Source organism: Triturus cristatus, chromosome 7 (genome assembly GCF_964204655.1).
Source record: "Triturus cristatus chromosome 7, aTriCri1.1, whole genome shotgun sequence".
Classification (NCBI taxonomy): domain Eukaryota; kingdom Metazoa; phylum Chordata; class Amphibia; order Caudata; family Salamandridae; genus Triturus; species Triturus cristatus.
In genome coordinates, this window is record NC_140590.1 from 5,204,759 (window position 1) to 5,212,070 (window position 7,312).

Sequence of the window (7,312 nt, forward strand, 5' to 3'; positions counted from 1 at the left end):
CCTTCAGCTGGGGGGGACGCATGTTGGACAGGCCACACGAAGGGCTTGCTCCCTCCCCGCACGACAGGGCCCGAGCTCCGGCCCGCCAGGCATAACCCACGAAAAGCACCTGTACCCCGTCTCCCGACGGATCTTCTGCCCTCGGACCTCTACTCATCACGGGGCCCAGCCCCACCGGCTCCCCCGGCCGGTTCAAGCCGCCATCTTGGGCCCTGCACCACGAGGCCGCGTGGCCTCGGCCCGACCCTAACCCCGGGCCTGGCCGGCCCCGACATCCCGGCACCACCTTCCACCCAGGAGGTGAGCGGACCACTTGGCAGGTCAATGGGAGAACGAAGTGTCAAGAGCTCTTCCCCCGCCAGGTGCCGATCGCCTCCAGCTCCCCCAGGAGCTGGCTCCAACCCCTGCTGGGTGTCTGGACACCTTCATCCCGGGCCCTCCGACCTCCAAGTGCGAGGGTCCGGACATCAAAGGGCGCCTGCCCTATAACTGGGGCAGCTCCGGAGCAGGAAGGCAGTTGTATCCTGGAGTCGAGAGACACCGAGAGAACTCAGCCTTGACGGACTACTGGCGCTGCCGTAGCCCGCTCTTGTGAACCATCGTCCTGCCTGCTGGCGCTGCCGCGGCCTTCTGCAACATCCATCCTCGTCGGGACCTGCTGGCGCTGCCGCGGCCCGTTGTACGACCATCCTCACCGGGACCTGCTGGCGCTGCCGCGGACCGTACATCGACCATCTTTCCGGGACCTGCTGGCGCTGCCGCGGACCGTGTACCGACCATCTCAACCGGGACCTGCTGGCGCTGCCGCGGCCCGTACCAACTAAACCACCAAGCTCGAGGATTGTGAGCTAGTCATCATCTCATCCGAACTACCTGACTGGTAGACAGACTGTCCCGCTACCCCTTACCCTGCTTTGAGAGACTTGAATCGAGGGGACCCCTGAGTCCAGACCTCCTTGTACCATTCAACCGTACCCTAAGAAGTGCTTATAAAGAACCCTGAACCTTATCCGTGTGTGGTATCCGTCTGTGGGGGGGAAGTTACTTATCTGTACGATCGCTGGAGACGGCTCTCCCCGGAGACCTCTCCTCCTGACCCCGGCCGACCCTCCCGGTCCGTCTACCCTTTCTAACACTATCTTATACTGTGTGTAATGTCGGTTTGAAATAATGACTTACATATTCCCAGTGCTTTCTGTCACACGCTTGGACCTCGTAGCACTAAAAATACCCGTCACTAGTCCCCTCTGCACCAACCAGGGTTTAATTCTATGTCTCTCTCCTTACTCACAGACATTTGAAGTGATCACATTAACCAACGAGTTTTCATAACATAAAAAGGCAGATTTCCCACTGATAAGTTTATCTTGCATTTATTACGTTTTTAAGAGCTGGGTTATTTTATCTGGTAGACACCCCTCTCACCTACACTGAAGCTCCTGACAGACACCCCTCTCACCTGCAACGAGCCCTGGGATAGACACCCGTCTCACCTGCACTGCAGCTCCTGACAGACACCCCTCTCACCTGCAACGAGCCCCTGGATAGACACCCGTCTCACCTGCACTGCAGCTCCTGACACACACCTCTCTCACCTGCACTGCAGCTCCTGACAGACACCCGTCTCACCTGCACTGCAGCTCCTGACAGACACCCCTCTCACCTGCACTGCAGCTCCTGACAGACACCCCTCTCACCTGCACTGCAGCTCCTGACAGACACCCGTCTCACCTGCACTGCAGCTCCTGACAGACACCCCTCTCACCTGCACTGCAGCTCCTGACAGACACCCCTCTCACCTGCAACGAGCCCCTGGATAGACACCCGTCTCACCTGCACTGCAGCTCCTGACAGACACCCGTCTCACCTGCACTGCAGCTCCTGACAGACACCCCTCTCACCTGCACTGCAGCTCCTGACAGACACCCCTCTCACCTACACTGAAGCTCCTGACAGACACCCCTCTCACCTGAAACGAGCCCCTGGATAGACACCCGTCTCACCTGCACTGCAGCTCCTGACAGACACCCCTCTCACCTGCAACGAGCCCCTGGATAGACACCCGTCTCACCTCCACTGAAGCTCCTGACAGACAGCCCTCTCACCTGCACTGAAGCATCTGACACACCCCTCTCACCTGCACTGAAGCTCCTGAGAGACACCCCTCTCACCTGCACTGAGGCTCCTGAGAGACACCCCTAAACCTTCAAAGAAGCCCCTGGAACAAACACCCCTCTCATCTGCAGTGAAGCGCCTGCCAGACACAGATAGTACCTGCAGACAAGTACCTGGACAGACACTGCTCTTACCTGCAGTCAAGTACCTGGACAGACACCTCTCTTACCTACAGACAAGTACCTGGACAGACACCTCTCTTGCCTGCAGTGAAGCCCCTGACAGACACCCCTCTTCCCTGCAGACACGTCCCTGCACAGACCCCCTTACCTGCAGACATCTCCCTGCACAGACCATCCTTACCTGCAGAGACGATCCTCTCACCGCCATACACGCCCATGCACAGACCCCCCTCTTCCCTGCAGACACGTCCCTGCACAGACCGCCTTACCTGCAGACATGTCCCTGCACAGATCCCCCTTACCTGTAGACATGTCCATGCACAGAACCCCTCCTCCCTGCAGACACGTCCCTGCACAGACCCCTTCCTACCTGAAGACACATCCCTGCACAGACCCCCTCTTACCTGCACACACATCCCTGCATAAACTCCTCTCACACCTGCAATGAAGTCCCTGCACAGACCCCCCTTACCTGCAGACATATCCCTGCATTTACCCCCTTACCAGTAGACACGTCCCTGCTCAGACCCCCTTCCTACCTGCATAGACCCCCTGCACAGATCCCCTTCTTACCTGCAAACACGTCCCTGCACAGACCCCCTTCTTAACTGCATAGAGCCCCTGCACAGACCCCCTTCTTATCTGCAGTCACGTCCCTGCACAGACCCCCTTCATATCTGCATTGACCCCCTGCACAGACCCCCCTTTTTACCTGCATAGACCCCCTGCACAGACACCCTTCTTACCTGCATCATGTCCCTGCACATACCCCCTATAACCTGCAGATATGTCCCTGCACAGACTCTCCTCTCACCTGCAGAAACATCCCTGCAAAGACCACCCTCTTACCCGCATACACATCCCTGCACAGGCTCCCCCTCATCTGTAGACACGTCGCTGCACATGCACCCCTCTTACCTGCAGACATGTCCCTGCACAGACCCCCTACCTGCAATGAAGTCCCTGCACTAACCCTGTCCTACCTGCAGATATGTCCTTGCACAGACCCCATTTACATGCAGACACGTCCCTGCACAGACCCCCTTTCCTGTAGACATGTCCCTGCACAGACACCCCTCTTCCCTGCAGACACATCCCTGCACAGACCCTGTCCTACCTGCATAAATGTCACTGCACTGACCCCCCTTACCTGCAGAAACGTGCCTGCACAGACCCCCTCTTCCCTGCAGACACGTCCCTGCACAGACCCCCTTACCTGCAGACATGTGCCTGCAGCGACCCCCTCCTACCTGCAGACTTGTCCCTGCACAGACCTTCTTACCTGTAGAAATGTCCATGCACGGACCCCCTTCTTAACTGCAGACATGTCTCTGCACAAGCCCCTGTTGCCTGCAAATATGTCCCTGCACAGACCCCCCTACCTGCAGACACATCCCTGCACAGACCCCCCTCTTCCCTACAGACACATCCCTGCACAAACCCCCCACCTGCAGACACGTGCCCGCAGAGACCCCCTCCTACCTGCAGACATGTCCCTGCACAAGCCCCTCTTGCCTGCAAATATGTCCCTGCACAGACCCCCCCTACCTGCAGACACATCCCTGCACAGACCACCCTCTTCCCTGCAGACACATCCCTGCACAGACCCCTTACCTGCAGACACGTGCCCGCAGAGACCCCCTCCTACCTGCAGACATGTCCCTGCACAAGCCCCTCTTGCCTGCAAATATGTTCCTGCACAGACCCCACTGCCTGAAGACACGTCCATGCACAGACCCCCCTACCTGCAGATATATCCCTGCACAGACCACCCTCTTTCCTGCAGACACATCACTGCACAGACCCCCTTACCTGCAGACATGTCCCTGCACAAACACCCTCCTACCTGCAGACACGTCCCTGCACAGACCCCCTTATCTGTAAACACATCCCTGCACAGACCCCCTCCTACCTGCGGACACATCCCTGCACAGACCCCCCTCTTATCTGCAGACACACCCTGCACAATCTCCTCTCTCACCTACAGTGAAGTCACTGCACAGACCCCTCTTACCTGCATAGACCCCCTGCACATACCCCCTTCTTACCTGCAGGCATGTCACTGCACAGACCACCTTACCTACAGACATGTCCCTGCACAGACCCCCTCCTACCTGAAGACATTTCCCTTCATAGACCCCCCCTTACCTGTAGACACATCCATGCACAGACCCCCTCTTACCTGCAGACACGTCCCTTCACAAACTCCTCTCTCACCTGCAGTGATGTCCCTGCATAGACCCCCCTCTTAACTGCATAGACCCCCTGCACAGACCCCATCTTACCTGCAGACATGCCCCTGCACAGACCTCCCTTACCTACAGACATGTCCCTGCACATACCCCCTCCTACCTGCAGACACGTCCCTGCACAGACCCGCTTACCTGTAGATACGTCCCTGCACAGACCCCCCTCTTACCTGCATAGATCCTGTGCACAGACCCCCTTCTTACTTGCAGACATGTCCCTGCACCGACCCCCTTCTTACCTGTCGACATGTCCCTGCACAGACCCCCTTCTTACCTGCGAAGTCCCTGCACAGAACCCCCCCTTACCTGCAGACATGTCCCTGCACAGACCACCCCCTTACCTACCGACATGCCCTGCACAGACCCCCTTCTTCCCTGCAAACTTGTCCCTGCATGGACCCCCTTCTTACCTACAGACATGTCCCCACACAGACCTCCTTCTTACCTGCCGGCATGTCCCTGCACAGATCCTCCTCTTACCTGCAAACATGTCCCTGCACAGACTATCCTCTCACCTGCAGACATGTCCCTGCACAGACCCCTTCTTACCTGCAGACACGTCCCTGGACAGACTATCCTCTCACCTGCAGACACGTCCCTGCACAGACAATCCTCTCACCTGCAGACATGTCCCTGGACAGACTATCCTCTCACCTGCAGACACGTCCCTGCACAGACAATCCTCTCACCTGCAGACATGTCCCTGGACAGACTATCCTCTCACCTGCAGACATGTCCCTGCACAGACCCCTTCTCACCTGCAGACACTTCCTTGCACAGACCCCCTCTCACCTGCAGACACATCCCTACACAGACCTCCGTCTTACCTGCAGACACGTTCCTGCACACACACACCCTTACCTGCAGAAACCTCCCTGCACAGACCCCTCTTACCTTCAGTGTTGTGCCGAGGTTAGAGTCAGACTCACTGGCTTCAGCACGCCTGACCTGACCTTAGAGGCTGCCCTTGAGTGAATCACTTCTGTGACCCAACTCAGCAAACAGAGCACGTGTCCAGGGACTGTCAGCTCATGCACGGTCATCGCTCCACCCTCCCACCCACCTCCACCCCCAGATCCCGACCTCCTTCTGTGTAGCACCTCTCAGCACTTTTACCTCTAAGAGAATGCCGTTTGGGCTAGCGTCAGCAGCTTCGGTTTTTCAGAGGGCAATGCAGAGGGTCCTGAGAGGATCAGAGGGAGTCAAGATAAACAGGATAATGTATTAATCTGTGGCTCTGACTTCTCTGAACATGATGAGAGAGCGAGAGCCGTCCTCAGGAGGTTGGAAGCGTGAATGTAACCATAAAGTGAGAACACTTTTAATTCACGCAATCACACATTGAATATCTGGGGCATGAACCTTCAGATAAAGTTATAAAACCAAAGACTGGTTAGGGTGGAGCGATCAGTGGGTTATTATCACCCCAAAACAAAGAGGAACGACTCAAACATTGAGGGTTGGCTGGATAGTATTGCAAATCCATACCCAAGTGTGCACTGAGCAGCGTGAAGATGAGGCGACTATGATAAGGTGCAGACTTGGACTGGGACCAGGATTGTGAAAAGGAGTTTCAGTAGACCAACATGAACTAGATGCAGCCCCAATCAGAGAAGTATGAATCCTAACATGGAATCCACAGTAATCACGGCCGCACGCGCGAGAGGGTTGGATGGTACTGATGCAAGAAGAGGGGGATAATGCCACAACCATTGTGTTTGCGTCACAGACCTTAAAGGAGCCAGAAAGAAGATACTCGGTGATTGAGAGGGAAGCCCTAGCTATGTACAGGACAGCGAGGAGAATGAGGGCTTTTCTGAGGGTCTGCGAGTTCCAGCTTAAGACGGATCAGAAGCCTCGAGGGGGGTTTTCATTCGAAAGGCATCAATCCTGTGTCCGGAGGATCACTCAACGGAGAGTTGCATCGCAGGAGTATCATTTCAGCAGGCGCAAGAAAGGTGGCGGTGGATGGTGTGTCTAGGTTGGGGGCAGGTGAGGATGAAATGTCGAGTGGAGATGGCAAATTGGAAGTAGATGCGAGTGTGTGTTCTGTAGAGGGTACGGTATTTCTGAAGAAGAGTGGTGAAACTGTTAAGGATGAAATAATACAGGCGGTGAGTAAACTTTTGAGGTCTGGTTGGTGCAAGATTTACCACGACAATTAAAAATGCCCAAAAAAATTGAATATAAGGGAGGAGCTATTGGTGAAGCAGGGACTTTTGTTCCGAAGAACGAGGTTGGTTACGCCGGTGCTCTTTCGGAATTCATTATTGAAGTTGGCACATGAAGGGCACCCAGGGATCTCAAAAACAAAGGAGAAATTAAGAACAGTAAATTGGTGGCCAGGAATGGACATGGAGGCAGAAAGGTTAGGGAGGGAGTGCATACAATGAATGACGAGTGACAAAATACTTAAACCCAGAGTTCAACCCGTGGTTGTGAGGAAGTTACCGGGGGACCATGAGATGAAGATACGCTTGATATAATAGGGCCAATTCACTCAAAGGTAGGGTCCATATATGCCATTGTACTGATGGTCATATTCTCAAGATGGCCGCAAGTGACTTAACTTTTACCCAGGGAGTGGAAACCAGACCTATGGTAGCACTTCTCAATGAAATTATAAGTAGAGAGGGAATTCCCAATATGTTACTTACACAAAATGATGTACAATTGGTCTCAAGAGAAATGGAGGAGTTTTTGGTGGCGAAAGGGACCAAACACAAAGGACCCGATTCACAGAATTAACTTAAGACCAAATCCTAA

At 55.1% G+C, this 7,312-nt stretch overlaps 1 protein-coding gene across 1 annotated transcript in view; it reads right to left on the reverse strand.

Moving 5' to 3' along the window:
* The window catches only part of LOC146808671 (uncharacterized), an 88,351-nt gene extending 82,710 nt beyond the window's left edge, over positions 1-5,641 (reverse strand). The window contains exon 1 of the mRNA XM_085614211.1: positions 5,441-5,641. The gene's annotated coding sequence lies outside the window, so the exon portion shown is untranslated. The remainder of the gene's footprint in view (positions 1-5,440) is intronic.
* Positions 5,642-7,312: the final 1,671 nt, after the last annotated feature.